Source organism: Phocoena phocoena, chromosome 10 (assembly GCF_963924675.1).
Source record: "Phocoena phocoena chromosome 10, mPhoPho1.1, whole genome shotgun sequence".
NCBI lineage: Eukaryota > Metazoa > Chordata > Mammalia > Artiodactyla > Phocoenidae > Phocoena > Phocoena phocoena.
In genome coordinates this window covers 83,249,591-83,265,747 of record NC_089228.1, presented here as the reverse complement: position 1 = coordinate 83,265,747, position 16,157 = coordinate 83,249,591, and the positions used below count along the sequence as shown (strand labels likewise).

Here is a 16,157-nt window from a genome sequence, read left to right as displayed (position 1 = left end):
AGAAAGTAGCTTATGTTCCCATGGCTCCTACACTTGGTACAATCCTCCATTCTTCAATCTACCTCTATAGCTTCATAGGGAGTTCCTACAACTAAAGAAGAAGAAGAAAAAAGAACCAGACTTGGTTTATAGGTGATTCTGCTCATATACTGGTGAGCAGAGGTGAGCAGCTCTGAGCAGGTGAGCACTTTTCTCAACCCTGGGAGCTGCTGAACCACTGTAAGAAGTAATTAACGTTACTCTGTAGCAGTTCCCAGCAAAGAGACTTCAAAGTGGAGGTGCCGGGGATTGAACCCGGGGCCTCGTGCATGCTAAGCACGCGCTCTACCACTGAGCTACACCCCCGGTGCTGGTGGCTTATTTCATTCATATTAGAAATTAGTGAGGATTTGGTGAGTCTCGAAAAATCACCAATTGTTCTGTGAATTAACTTAACGAGCTCTAGCGGGTGCACTCCACCCAAAGTGGACTCCACTCACAAAGGTGAGCAGCTTCCATAGTACCTGAATGTTGGTGGTGAAGGTAAACCCTCTCAGTGGGCGTTACTTCAAGCAGGGCACATGACTGTTCATTTTGCTTGTAGAGTAGGGATCTACACTAATTTATGAGAGGTGGCTAATAGTTTGGCTGGTAATTAGGAGCTTGGAAGGAAAATTATTGAAAAAATGGTGACAGAGAGGTCTGGGAAAGAGGCGGGTAGATAGAATTGCCCAAATGTGCAGAGTCTAAGGATATTTGTTTCCATGTGAATGCCCTCCAGAGAACAACCTCCTCAGAGGTGATCTAATAGGCAGTTGGACACGATGACCCATTCTGTTGATGTCTGGAAGCTTCTCTTTAGCCACTATTCTACTTGCCCAGTGAGCTTATGGACAAACTGGCCATGATGACAGGAACAGAGGTCATACACAGGTTCAGCAACATGCACCTCTATGCACCAAAATGATGTAGTTCAAACCACTGCTAAGTGACTAAACTACCAATATCACAGACAAACTTTGAGCCCTCACAAGCTATCATTCCATGGGGGAAGCAGCTAAACCCCTGGTGTCAGGTTCATTATATTTGACCAATTCTGTATTAGGGGGACAGTGTATATCTCACTGGAATAAATACTTAATCTGGATGTGGATTTTCCTTCACCTCCCACAATGCTTCTGCCAAAACCACCAACCATGGATTTACTGAATGTCATATTCAACAGCATCCACAGCATTGTTTCTGAGACAAGAAGCCAGTTTATAGCAAATAAAATTTGGCAGTGGGCTAATGTTCTGGAATTCACTGGCCTCACCATAAGCCCCTAACCCTGAAGCAGATGGCCTGATAGGATGGTGGAACAACCTTTTGAATACTTGGTTATTGTATGAGCTGAGAGACAATACTTTGGAGCGGGGGAGGGGGCTGTGTAATGATATCCAGGATATGGTGAATACTCTTAATCAGTGACTAATAATGGGAATGTGTGTCTCTCTCATCAGGACTCATGGATGCACGAATCAGAGAGAGGAAGTGGTCTTTTCACTGTTATGGCTAACAGACACAGGGGCATTTTGCTTCCTCTCTATTCCACTGATAACTTTTATTTTGACTCCAAAGTCTTTAGGTGATTTTTCTGGTGTCTCTTTGTGATTGGAATTTATGAATAAAAGGCATTATTTTATTTAAAAAGATAAAAACAGTGTGGAAAGGGGGTTTATTGAGTGATGTCAAGGAAAGCTTGACAGCCTAAAATCCCTAATTTCCCTAAATCAGTACTCTGATGAATTCACTTTAGGAACTGAAGGGAGGAATGTGTGGTCAGCTAATTTGTGTAAATTACTGAGAGGGGAATAATTCCTCATGACAAAAATCTGACCTCTTTTCATAATCCCAATAAGGATGGGTGACACTATTTCAGCTAAATCAGAACACTTGTGGATTCACTTAACCACCTGCAACCTTTCTGCACTTTTCTCAACACTGGGAGCTGCTGAACCACTGTAAACAATAATTAATGTTATTCTCTAGCCGGTTCCCAACAAAGAGACACCACAGTGGAAGTGCCGGGGATTGAACCCGGGGCCTCGTGCATGCTAAGCACGCGCTCTACCACTGAGCTACACCCCCGATGCTGGTCACCCGTTTCATTCATATTAGAAATTAGTGAGGATTTGGTGAGTCTCGCAAAATCACCAATTGTTTTGTGAATTAATTTAACGAGCTCTAGCGGGTGCACTCCACCCAAAGTAAATGTCTTAACACCAGATTACTTGCTCAGAAAGACTGATGATCCATTGTTCCCTACTTCTGCTGACTATAGAAGATAATCATGCTTGGAGGTAGAAGAGTAGAGAAGCACAGAGAAGGGATCATCACTGGGCAGATTTGCTTCTCCTTAGCCCACAGCTATTGCATTGACCAAGGCACAGTTGAAAGAATAATGCCTTCTTAAAGATAATTGACCGAGAATGTCTTACTTTTTCCTCTTTCTGTTCTTTTTCTTTCATGCTCCTCAGTGGTACTGCCAATGGCACTGAGTCCTCAAACCTGATGATGTGAATCTGTTGTGTTTGTTGCATCAGGTTCAAGAGATCCTACATGAGCCAGATTTTTCTTTTTTGTTTCTTTCAACCAAATGTTCGTTGGGAAGACAGACTTCAACAGTGATGATGAGGCCCTTGGAGTGGAGTAAAGGGTTATGAATTTAACTTTGCTATTGAGCAGGAAAAGGTAAGGTAATATAGAGAGGAAAGTGGGAAAAGTCTGTGCAAGCACGGTTTAAGAGAGTGAAATAGGACAGTAATGGAGGTGCTAGAAATGAAAGGTTGCATCAAAGATTCTGGATTGGAAATGCTGGATGAACATATGGCAAAATTAAGTTAAATGAAGCGATTTAGTATCCATATCAAGGAATATCAAGAAAGAAGTTATTGATTTAGAGAAGAATTGGATTGTCAAACCTGAATCTTTATGACCCTATTCTTTCATCTGCTTTCAGTTTTCACTACTCTAATCTGAGTGGTGAACTTATCCTTCATTTAAGAATGCTTAATACTATCTTCTGGACATTCCAGACAAATTTGGACATTCCAGACAAAGGGCAAAACTCTACCAGTGATGGCATGTCAGCTACAGGGATGTTTTGTCAGTAAGGAAAATGAGAAGGCTCAAGTAATTTTTAAGATGTCCAGGGATGTTCATCTCTTTCCCTCATGTCACTGGTTAATTAAGCAGTGAAATCAAGATACGAAATGTCACATAAATTCTCACACATATATATCATACATATAGCACTGACACACACACACAATAAAGAGATTATTCTTTATGGGTCATTTCACAGTGACTAAACCTCACAATACTCCCCAATGCACACACACACATAAAACCTCAAAGTAAAATGAAATTAAAAGTGTGATGCTGAGTAGCAAGTATATTGGAATTTCTTATCCTGCAACTTTCCTAGATTTTTCCAAGTAAACTTTATATTTTTATTTTAAAACTGTAAATGAAATCACAACCAAAATAGGTCAGTTAACAAAGCACAGTTGTTGGATTATGATAGTTCCATTTGGATTCCAAAGGTTTGATATAAAATTCCTGTAAGAAAATGAGATGTATTAAGAAACCTGGGAGACCAGCTAGTTTTGATGTCACTCCCATGATTACATATGTGTTGTCTGTGCGTGTGTTCAAAACAGAATAACAGCAAAATCCCCTAATCATTGATAACAATGACGGCATTTGGACTGGAGAAGCCTGAGCCGGAGGCTAAATTCTGCAGTGAAGGGGAAGGAAATGATGATGAGAGATGACAGGACTAGGGGAAAATAGAGCGCCAGAAGATAGTATATTAGGAAGGTTTGCCTATCAGAGGAAAGAACCTCCAGAAAGGACCTCTAAGCAGCAACTGGCATCTATACCAGAAGGAAAAAAAAAGTCTTTAATACAATTCACTTACACTGTAGATTTCAAGACGGTGATCCTACAACATATGTTTGGCTGAATCACCAGATGTTAAGGATGGGTAGACATAGTGGGTCTCAAATCTGAGTGGAAGGAGCGTCTTCTTGGGAGACCGTGACTTTGATGCTATGTCAAGCACAGTGACACGGAATAGCTTGGCAGAGCTCTTCTTGCAAGAGACATTTACGTTGGGTGGAGTGCCCTCCCTAGAGCGCATGTAAGTTAATTCATGGAACAATTTCTACTATGAACGAAACGGCATAACCAGGTCGGGGGTGTAGCTCAGTGGTAGAGCGCGTGCTTAGCATGCACGAGGCCCCGGGTTCAATCCCCGGCACCTCCACTCGGGCATCTCTCTTTATTGGGAACCGCGGCAAGCACACCAGGATTGGCTTAGGCTATCTGAGTGAGAGAACATCCAAGTTTCCTGCCTTGTCCTGGTGCCACAATCTTCTTTGTCACTGTGGAATACAACGATGCTCGTGCTGAGTTACTCAAACCGTTTATTCAGGTTTTTATTAGCCATTTGCACTCTAGCCATTTTGAACAATCACAGCTATGCCGTGGGATACACACAGCATAAGGGATGCCTGCCCCTACCCTTACTATTCTTAGGTATTGTGTGATGACTTCTGAAGTAGCCAAAGTGAAGCCAGGTACTTCTGATCCTCATGTGTCTTTGGTGGAAATAGCATTGGGCTTAAAGCAAAGATCCACAGGAGAGGAACAGAGGAAGTCTGTTCAAACTATTGCTCTTCAGACTCCCGCTGGGAGAAGTGTAGAATATAAGCAGTAAAGGAGAACACTGAAAATATCCTAAAAGGTATCTAGAAGAAAACTGGGTTTCCGAGGACTGACTTCTGCGTATGAGTAAGAAACAAGAATGTAAGAACTAAAGAACCTGCTCTCAGAGACTGAAACGGTCGACTTTCAGGTCGAAAGTTTGATGCGCTATCCGAGGTGCTGACACTTGTATTCTTGGACATCTATTCAAAAGTATTTGTTTGTTGTCCGGCTTACCTTTCTTTCTCATTTGTCCCTCACATTCCAAGCCCAATGCGCTAAAAATCAGTTGCTGCCTCAGATACGTAAGCCCAAAGACACCGGCAGACCCTGCTTCTACGCTCAACATTGCTCCCACTACAGTCACACGGGAATCCAGATGTGGCTTTCCAGCTGCTCTTTATAAAGCTATCAATTCCAGCAGTACTGCACCGCAAACAAAAATTCAACCACACGAGCGCCCTACAAAGTGCTCAACTTGTTTAACCAGCGAGGAAAAGAGCAACTAGTAGCTCTCAGACTACGATAACTGGAACAAAACAAACTGGATTCTTGTGGGACATAACGTTTTCACCTACTTCGCTTAGAATAATGGAGCTTCTCTTGCGGTGGACCTGTAGAAATGCAGAAGAGATAAAGACCTTGGATACATCCACATACTCCCTCATCCAAATATTACTCGTGTTTAATTCTCATTCCCAAACTTTCTTCTAGCGTCTCGTTCTCCTGTCCTCCTTGGCTGCTTCTCCCACTCAACTGTCTTCCCCTCCCCACAGGATACTCTCCGCTCTTCATCCCCTCTCTTCTCTGTCCCCCTTCAACTCTCCCTTTCTCAGCATTAGTCTAGGAACAACCGAACCTTGCTAACCTTTCAGAGTCATTAGTCACATGTCAACTAATACTCTTTTTTGTTTTATTTTTTCAACCTTTTAACGTTCCCAAACCATTCTTAGCTCGCAGGCAATAGTTTACCAACCACAAAGTATAGGGTCTCAGAACTTGTAAATACTCAAACTTTAAGAACAGGCAAGCTTTCAGTAGCCTTTTGCCAGTTAGAAATAACTGGAGAATAAATTCGAACAGAAGGACCTGAGCCCCTAGGGATTCAAACTTTGTTTCCCCGGTTTAAAAACTCCAAAGGTTTACCTAGTGAGCTACCCAAATCTATAAATCTAGTTACTGGATATATATTCAGCTAATTCATTTGGTAGATACTATCCTAGTTGCAAATCTCCTTTGCATTCTCTTTATTGCAGAGAAAATTCCACTTGAAAGTGATACTGTAATCACTAGCTCTCAGGATTACTTTGTTTTCCTCCTTCTTTTCTGTCTTCCATTCCTTTAAGTGTCCAAAACCAGAGCTGTAGCGTCCCCTACAAAATGCCACAGCAGGGTTTGCAGACCATATTGCTGGACTTAAGGTATTTTATTTCCTGGTGAGTATTATGAGTTCATTCGTTTCTCTCTTCCCAGTTTCCCCAAAGAATTGAAAACTGCTCAACATTATATGATTATGTGGCACCACTTCTTTCCCTATGAGTGATAATGACATTTTCAAAGAGGAATAAATCCAAAAGCCACTAATCTCAAGTGGTCTTTTGACTTCAGGATTTCCATCTCTAAAGAAAAGACCTGGAGTAGGTGTTCTAAAGCAAATCTGCCTGGCATTGAAACTTGCCCTGTTACATGTTGGCTGTGAACTGGTGGCCAAGTAATTATTTCATCTCTTAGGGAGTCTGTTTATCAAGGAGGTGATATAATCATTTAATGTAACCCATTGTTATTACTATTATCCGCTTCTTACCCTTAGCTACATTAAACAAGCACCTTTTTTTTTTATTTTGAAAGTATGAAAAAATAAATGTGTCATATTGGCCACAGTCTGACCTCAACCTAGGGTTCTGTGAGCAGGATTTCAACTTGCCCTTGGGAAACCCACCAAGTTTCAATGCTCAAAACTCAAACTTTCCTACACCTGGCAGTAAGTGATGCTCATTATCTATCACACAGTGGGAAAAGGCATCTTGATTCAGTTCAAGTGCACTTGTTCCTAGACTTGGGAAAAGTTTGAAACCAATAAATTAAAGGGCATTAAACAAGAAAAAAGTGGAAATACCCATCCCAATTCCTCTAGTTTGAGGGGTAAAACAATGTATGTTCTCTATAGCGAAGAACATGGAACTTTGAGGTAATTTCAACTAAAGGAAACATCATCCTACTAAAAACATGGGCCACATTTTTGTTCTCTCAACTTTTCTCCCACCATATTCTAGAAGGCAGAGAAGCTGATATCAGTTCCTGGTGTGCTCTGGAAAAAAAGTTGCTCCTCCCAGAGCTTCCTGCCTATTCAAACAATGGAGCCATGACAGAAATCAAGAGAAAATTGCCCTATTTTCAAGATTTTGTGGTTTCTTGTGTCTTCTAGCTCGCCAGTCTTTTAGGCAACATTGATGATCACAAAATGGCTCTAGATTATCCTATGAATGAACTCACAATGAATGTATGGAGTCTCACTCTAGCCAAAATACATGAGATTTTAGAACTTTAATTCAACAAGTGTCTGAGTAATCTGTTTGAACCACTGGCCTCTCAATTCAAACTGAAGTTCTGGAAGTCCTCAAGTTCTTTGACAGACACCATAACCATTCTTAGCATCCTCAGAGAAAAAGTTGGGGATCCTTTGATGCTGGCCACCTCCTCACTCACACCCAGTAAACCAGTCAATAATCTTGTCTAGGAAGAAGTTGTTCAAATTTCTAAATTATCAATGATTTGTAAAATAAAAATCTTACCGGCATTTTCCAGTTTACAGGCCATATCTTTTCCTCCCTAGTTACTTTCTACATTTCTCTAAATTTGTAACCTTAAAAGCAATACTGAAGTTTCTTTTTTAATGTTGTAAGGAACCTTCCTTAAATCAACAATATCCCTACAGTACAACAGAATAAACCACTGCAAGTCAATAGATGTTACTCTGGTTTCTAGCTCTTCGTATTCCTGTTGAGCCAAGAGCTCCATGTCAGGAGGGTAAATGCATGGACAAGATTCTCCAGAACAAAGCTGGGTTGTACAAGTCTTGGCTCATATCTAAGTAAGGGAAACAAAGAAATAAACAAGAAACTACCAGGCTCTAAAACAAGACCTAAATCCTGAACCATCAAATTGAAAGTTTATTTTTCCATCAAATTATCCAGGATTAAAGACATTTTGTTATGAAAACCTCTGCAATTCAAAGAATTTAGGTTTCTGCCTAACCTATGTTTTTTATCCTTTCTTTTGCTTTATAAACCCAATGTGCTAACAAATAGTCACTCCAGACAAATCTTAGGTACAGAAGCTCAAAAGTGTCAGCAGATTCCATTTCTAAAACAAAAGGGTCTCCTCACAGCTACAATGGGGTCGAGAAAAATGTGGTTTCTTACTGCTCTCTTTAGAGCCACAAATACCAGTGACTATTTGTCAAAACCAAAAACTCAACTGCACGCATGCCCTCCTATGTACTGTTTGTCTTGTTTTGAAAGAAAGAGCAGTGAGAGATTCTGCAAACCTTGACATGCTTAGAAAAAACAAGCCAAGTCTTACGTGGAACAAACACTTTCAGGCTACTTCACTTAGGTTAAAGGGAACTTGTTTCTTGTTTACCTAAAGGAAGAGTCAAAGAGAATGCACCCACCAAAATCCTATGCCAACACGAAGTGTTCTTCACTTTCCCTCCTCCACACTTGGGTCAGATATTGCAAATTCATTCCCATCTCCCCATCAAGGTCTAAACTTCCAGAGGTAGCACACACAGTACTATGGTTTAAATCACTATGCGTTACCTTTTACGTCTTTCTGGCAGCATTTTGGCACAATGAGGAAGGAAGTTGTAAAAAGGAGGAATATTTAAAACTTTTTTTGGAGATAATTTCAAACATAAAATACAGTTGCAAAAACTATCTTATATATCCAGATTCATCTATTGTAACATTTTGCCACATTCATTGGTTCTCTTTCTCTCTCTCTTGCTCTCTCTCTCCACACATAGATTTTTTCCTAAACCATTTGACAGTGTTGGCAAACATATCCTTTTACCCCAACATACTTCATTGTATTCTTTCAGGGCACTCCCTTATGTAAACACAGTAAAATTGTCAAATGTAGAGAATTTAATATTGATACAAAACTATACCCCTCATACACAAATTTTGCTAATTGTCCCGATACTAGCCTTTGCTCCATTTTTTTTTTTTTTCCAAATCCAGGACCTCTCCAGGGTGACACATTTCATTTATGTTAAAGTATTTTTAGTCTCCTTTAATTTGGGACCATTTCTCAACTTTTCTTTGTCTTTCATGATATTTTCGTTCATTGACATTTTTAAAGAACGTGTTACAGTTGGTTTGTATAATGTGTTTCAATTTCGGTTTGACTGCCTGATTAGATTCAGATGATGATGAATTTTGGTCAGAATACAATAGGAGTGTTGCTGTGTCCTTCTCAGTTTATCTCATCAGAGGTACATGATGTCAGTGTCCCCATTATGATGAAGGTAATCTGATAATTTGGGGTAAGGTTTTCTCTGCTGAGTTTTTTAATGGTCAAGTTACCATTTTCATAAGAAATATGTGAAGATAAATACACTTTGATAAATACATCTTTCTTTATCAAACTGTCACCCATAGCTTGGGCACTGATTGATGAATTTTGCCTGAATCAATCATCACAGGACAGTGGAAAATGATGATGCTGTCATTTCTTCCACACAATAATTGGCATACTACGTAGGGTAAACTTTCTTTTCCTTCCTTCCTTCCTTCCTTTCTTTCTCTCTCATTTCCTTTTTTCTTTTTTTCTCTTTCCCTTTCTTATCAGTATGAACTCAAGTATTCTTATTTTATCCATCCAGACTATATTCTTTTTGTTTATTACTCATTTTAATGCTCAGTGTTTCCAAGATTTGACTCATAAATACTGTGCTCAGTTATCTTTGAGTACGTTCTTACATACTAGCTCAGAAAGATATTCTAGGCTCATCTTGTACTTTTCCTGTCCCAGCCCTCTGGTGACAACAAGTTCTTCCAGGAGCTTTGGTTCCTTCTAGTGGAAATCTGTATTAAGAAATTAAGATATGGGACTAGCTGCTCTCATTGTTCTTTGAATGTCATTGATTCTAGGCTCTTCCGGGAGACAGGGTCAGGAAAGGGCTCTCCTTTGCCTTCCTCTATTCAAGTTTTGTGTAGCCGGGTCTTTGGGGGTAGGTTGACAAGCGTGAATCAGTCCTAGGAACGGTGACTTTCTGCCTAGCATGAAGTTGCTTTTCTCCTCATGTCACCGCGAAAGAGAATGAAAGAAAGGAGTTTCAGGAATAATGGTGTTGTACATAAAGGATTTTTGTGCTAACAATTTCAAGTTCGCAAAAAAAGCAATGCAGATAGATATTGCCATTAAATTTTCTTCAGCCAAGCTAGTGAAAGTGTAAGGGGGTGTAGCTCAGTGGTAGAGTGTGTGCTTAGCATGTGCAAGGCCCCAGGTTCGACCCCTGGCACCTCCAGCTGGAATATCTTACATCTTGTTCAGCGTTTCTTTGGTCCTTGGCTTTCTTCTTATTCCCTGGTTTTCTTACATGTTGAAACTTCTTCATCACTCATAATTCATGCTGATTTGCTCAAACTTATTTGTCCACCTATAAAAGCCATCCACTCTAGTCACTGAGCAGTCACTCCTATGTTGGCTAAAGTCTGTACTACACAAAAACTAACAACTGGGGAAAATTAGAGCTCTGAGAGCAGGAAAATCACTTTGACCATGGTCCCACCTCACCTTTCATCAAACTAGCATCAGGAATCAGTTCAACGGGTTTTTTCCTGGATTTGGAGAAAGTTTAAAATTAAGAGGCTAGAAAATCTGAAGTCAACCTGCTCTAGTACTTTGGGGAACAAAGTACCGTCTCTGGCATGAAGAGCACAGGATTCTCCGGTAGTAAGACGTAGGACAGACTGGCTGCATAATTTGCTGGCCACAAGACTCTCTGAAATGCACTGGTCACAGACACATGAGGCTGGCCATGATGACAGCTATAGGAGAGAACGCTCCAGCCAAAGAAGCAAGCCACTCTCTTGAGTCCTTGCCCTCTCTTAAAAGCTTGAGAGTGGATGTTCACCAGTGCCAGGTTTGAGCTGAGAAGGCAGGAGATACTCATTCACCACACAGACTTGCTGTCCTGTCCTGTCTTGTTTGGATCCCAAAGGAAAGAAGTAAAAAGAGTACAGGAAAACTTCTTTTCTCCTTCTACTTGTCCTGAACTCTCACTCTGGGCATGCTTGGGAGAGCACCACCTCTTGAAAAGGCTGCTAAAGGAGATACACTGCTGGAGTCCTAAGCACTTTTGGAAACATCAAAGAACACAGATTTAGGACACTGGTCTCCAGAGATTTGGGATAGTTGCTTGGTACTTGTGGGACGATTCCACCTTTTCCTATAAGCGATCCTATTAATAACAATGATTTTGATGAATCAACATGAATTTGATTATACAATCCAGTTTATGAAGTAAAAAAGTTTTTGTGTCTCACCTAAACCAGGGGAAAATGTAGAGGGAGACCTGACTGCAAAGCAAGAGGTTTGAGAGAAAGAGAAAGACTATTCTTGGTCACAGAAGAGGTGAATGGTTTGATTTGTGTTAGTTTACTGTTTGTTGAAAACAATTGGCCACTTTCAAGAAGCCAAGTCACATAAAGTGATTGGCCATTGTAAAAGTTTCATTTCAGCAGTTTGGGAACATTGCATCTCTCTTACCTGATAAATTTGGCTGACTAGACGCGCAAAATCTCCAGTAGTTCTCTGAAATTAACCTACATGCACTCTAGGGGGCGCACTCCACCCAAGGTAAATGTCTCGTAAAAGAAGCGCCCCCCCAAGCTACTCCGTGCCACTGTGAAGTCGAGGTCTCCACGGAAGACACTCCTTCCACTCTCTCAGAGAGACTTTGAGACCCACTACGTCTGCCCATCCCTTGTATCTGGTGATTCAGCCAAACATGTTCTAGGATCATGTTCTTGAAATCTACAGTATAATTGTATTAAAGACATTTTTCCTTCCGGTAGAGGAGTCAGTTGCAGCTTACAGAGCCTCCCTGGAGCGTCCTCACTCAGATACGCAAACCTTCCTAACGTACCTTCCTCTGGCGCTCTATCTTCCCCTGTTCCTGTCATTCCCTCATCGTCATTTCCTTCCCCTTCACTGCAGAATTTAGTCTCTGGCTCAGGCTTCTCAACCTTAATTGCCCTCAGTATCATCAATGATTTCAGCGTTTTAGCTGTTGTTCTGTTTTGAATACACACACACATAATCATGAGGGTGCCAGCAAAATAAGCTGGTTTCCCAGATTTTAAATATATCCCCTTTTCTTATAAAGAAAATTTCGCTTTTGTTTTGTTTTTTCCAACCTTGGAATCCAAATGGAACTATCATAATCAACTCTGCTTTGTTAACTGATCTATTCTGGTTGTGATTTAATTTACAGATTTAAATATGAAAATCTAACGTTTACGTGGAAAAGTCTAGGAATGTTGGAGGGTAAGAAATTTCAACACACTACTTAGCAACACATTTTAGCTGCTCCGCGGCATGTGGGATCTTCCCGGACGGGGGCACGAACCCGTACCCACTGCATGGGCAGGCAGACTCTCAACCACTGCGCCACCAGGGAAGCCCAGCAACACATTTTTCATTCATTCCTACTTTGAGATTTTCTTTGTGTGTCTGTGCATTGGGGGGAGGGGTGCGTATTGTTACGGTCAGTCACAAGACACTGTGAAATGACCCATAAAGGAAGAACTTCTCTGCTGCGTGTGTGTCAATGTGCTATGTATGGTGTATATGTATGAGACTCTATTTGACATTAGGCGATCTTTATTTCACTGCTTTATTAACCTGGTGACATGAGGAAAATACCTGAACATCACTGGACATTTTAATAACTACCCAAGCCTTCTCATTTTCCTTACTGACAAAATACCCTTGCAACTGGCATACCATCACTGGTAGAGTTTTGCCTTGTCTGGAATGTCCATATGTTAAGGGCTCCAGAAAGAACAATATTAAGCATTCTTGAATGAAGGATTAGTTCACCACTGAGATTAGAATACTGAAAACTGAAAGGAGAAGAAAAGTAAGGTCATAAAGATTCAGGTATGACAATCCAATTTCTTCTTAATGTCGAAACTTCTTTCTTGATATTCCTTGACCTCAATACTGAATCACTTTATTTTTATTTTATTTTGCCATATATTCATGCAACAGGTTCAAGCTAGTATCTTTGATGCAACCTTTCATAATGCCTTGGCAGTCACACTTTTTTAAATTAAGTGCCATTTTATAAAAATCCCTTGGATCACTAATGAAATTATGAAAAATATTAAACATCTACTCCTATTACCTTTTAATTCAATCTTCCTTTCACAGAACTCTTTTTAGTTTGAATTTATTTCATTTTGTGATGTTAATGTTACTTATGTTTTAAGTATGTTGGTAGTTTAGTCATTTTGCAGTGGTTTCAATCTGCTCTATTTTAGTGTACAGAAATCTATGTTACTGAGCTACATATGACTTCCATTTTTGTCACCGTGGCCACTATTTTCATAATCCCATTGGACAGGACAGTGATGGCTAAGGAGAAGCTTCCAAACATCAAGAGAACGGGTCATCTTGTCCAACTGCCTATTAAGATCCCCCTCTAGGAGGTTGCTCTTTGGAGAGCATCTACATTGAAAATAATCCTTAGATTATTTAGTAATCTATCCTTCTGCCCATTTAGTAAAATCTAACCCTCTGTTTCTTTCCCAGACCTCTCTGTCATGACTTTTCAGCAATTTTCCCTCCAAGTACTAATCATCCAGCCAAACTATTAGAAACGTGTCATGAATTAGTGTGGATCCCTATGCTCTATCTGTCCTTCCAAGTAAAATGAACAATCACGTGCCCTGCGTGAAGTCATGCCCACTGGGGGGATTTACCTTCACCACTGGCCTTCAGGTGCTATGGTAGCTGCTTACATATGTGTGGCGCCAGCATAGGGTGCAGAATTACTGATAAACCAGTCCTGTTTTGTTTTGGTTTTTTTCTTCCTCAGTTACAGGGAACTCACTATGAGGCTATGAATGGGGGTTGAAGAGATAAAGTACCAAGTGTAGGAGCCATGGGAATATAAGCCACTTTTCCATGCAAATGACTCATGTGTGTCGGCCCTGCTCATATATTCTGTTCATACTTAATAATGAAATGATGCTGTGCATGCACAACTTTATGGCTAGATGGGTTAGAGAACAAGTAGGTCATGACTGGAAGCTCAAGTCTCATAGTGACTCATGCCCAAGCATTTATTCTCTCTCGTAACATAGACCAAAAACGATATTTTAACAAAAGAATAAAAATTTGAGGAGGATGTCATAGTTTTGCACCAAATCCCAAAGGTTTATCCTGTGATTCACTAGTAGAAGAATGCCAAAAACTCCAAATACCATCTCTGTCTTACATAGACATTTGAGTACTCTGCTGGGTCATACAGGTAAAGTGATAATGTAGCTTTCGTACAGCCTGGACCTACTGCAGAACTTTCTCTTGTTCTGGGCTTTAAATAAAACTGGTAGCTTTCCAGGCTACTTGTTAAGACCATCACATTATTAGGTCTGGAAGACTCTATATTGCCTCCAAAATTCAAAGAGGTCCTCTAGGCTTACCTTTCTCACAAGTTTTAAAATTTGCTCAACTAAGTCTTTTTCTGTTCCCTTCATAATTTTACCACCACCGGCTGAAACATATTGTGGCAGGCTGTCATGAATTGCTCTTTGTTCAACTTCTCACAAAATAGTCTCACCTGGAGTTTTTCCATGTAGACTATTCATGTAGGTTATTTCTTCAGTCACTTCAAACTGACATTGACTCCTTGAATAAACTACTGAATAATGTCAGTAACATCTGTTAGACTGACTCATCAAGAGTCAAAGAAAATGATGGCAGATCATTTGCTTATTTTTTAAAATCAACTCGATGTTGCTCCTGATGTCCTCAAGGCTCAGTCAGCGGGGTCTTAGATTTCTTTTCTCTAGACTTTTAAAAAAAATTTTGGCATCACCCTGTGGCTTGTAGGGTCTCAGTTCCCTGACCAGGTGTTGAACCCCGGACTACAACAGTGAAAACCTGGATTCCTAACCATTAGGCCACCAGGGAACTCCCTGGATGTATTTCTTTGGCTACTACAAGTAAACACTCTGTAATTACTTCTCCATGATAAATGGTTTCCTTGCATGACTTACAGAGGAGCCAATTATAGAATGACTTGGTTGCAACCTCATCTTCATTAAAAACATTTTTGTGTGTGTGAAGAAATTCTGTTGCAATGAGATATGCCATTTTAAAATTTCTAAATTTTGTGACAGTTGCTGTCCTGCCAGTTGGAGTACTGTGACGAGTGTTTATGAACCTGTATATACACTGGTAGTGAACCTGTATATTGCATTCTGGTAATGAACCTGTATATTGCATTCTTTTAGCAAATTTATAGCGTTATTGGATTCCATACCTCAGCATTTTTGGAGATTGTGAGAGAGGAAGGATCAAAAAGAAGAGATAAATAAGGGATCCAAAAAAATATTGCCTTTAAGTTCCCTTACTTTCTGAACAGTGTCCTGGGTCAAGTGACAGGACACAGGGGAGCAGAAAGGCTTTCCATTGAATCCCTCATTATCACCTCTCTTTAAAATCTGCCTTATACCTGTCCATCCCGCGCTGCCAGGAATTGGATCCAACAGGCATACATGGAAGACAATATATTCCAAGTCTTCCTGGGTGGGCAAATATATTGGCCAACTAGATAACCATACTTAAGAAACCTAAAACCTTCCAAAGACCGAAGTTGAAAATAATCTAAATATTAAAAAGAAAAGTCAAGAAGTCATTCTTCCAAGTAGCCGAAGTAGCTCAGTTGGGAGAGCGTTAGACTGAAGATCTAAAGGTCCCTGGTTCAATCCCGGGTTTCGGCAAGCTTAGCATTTTAGTGAATACGAAATGATGCTCACGATACACCATACTCTACTCCTTTAGTATGTTAAAGCCTAACTGCACAATAAACACAATGCTGTGGCCATAGTTCAGCCATGCAGGAGCTCGCAGTTGAGGCCCACGTTTATTGTTTTTAAATGATGTGTAAGGACTGCTACTTTTAAAAATAATAATAAAATACTATGTGTGCGACACTGAAAAACGAGGAACGATCACTGAGTCACTGTGATGTGTACTGCGCACAGCAGCAGTGGGAAGGGAAAAAGCTACCACGTACCATCTCTGTCACAAGTACTTCCTGTTGTAGCCCGACAGCAGACATAGATGATGTCTATGTCTCATTCATAAACGAATGAGGTTGCTGTGTTCGAATAAAACTTTATATA

The 16,157-nt window shown here is 40.3% G+C and overlaps 5 non-coding genes across 5 annotated transcripts; 3 read left to right on the top strand and 2 right to left on the bottom strand.

Annotated features, from left to right (window-relative positions):
* Window positions 1-273: 273 nt before the first annotated feature.
* On the bottom strand, window positions 274-345 carry TRNAA-AGC (transfer RNA alanine (anticodon AGC)). The gene has a single exon. It is a non-coding gene; the product is annotated as a tRNA-Ala (tRNA).
* Window positions 346-2,037: 1,692 nt separating this feature from the next.
* TRNAA-AGC (transfer RNA alanine (anticodon AGC)) lies at window positions 2,038-2,109 on the bottom strand. Its single transcript has one exon. It is a non-coding gene; the product is annotated as a tRNA-Ala (tRNA).
* Window positions 2,110-4,219: 2,110 nt separating this feature from the next.
* Window positions 4,220-4,291, top strand: TRNAA-AGC (transfer RNA alanine (anticodon AGC)). Its single transcript has one exon. It is a non-coding gene; the product is annotated as a tRNA-Ala (tRNA).
* Window positions 4,292-10,192: 5,901 nt separating this feature from the next.
* Window positions 10,193-10,264, top strand: TRNAA-AGC (transfer RNA alanine (anticodon AGC)). Its single transcript has one exon. It is a non-coding gene; the product is annotated as a tRNA-Ala (tRNA).
* A 5,415-nt stretch (window positions 10,265-15,679) lies between these two features.
* On the top strand, window positions 15,680-15,752 carry TRNAF-GAA (transfer RNA phenylalanine (anticodon GAA)). Its single transcript has one exon. It is a non-coding gene; the product is annotated as a tRNA-Phe (tRNA).
* Window positions 15,753-16,157: the final 405 nt, after the last annotated feature.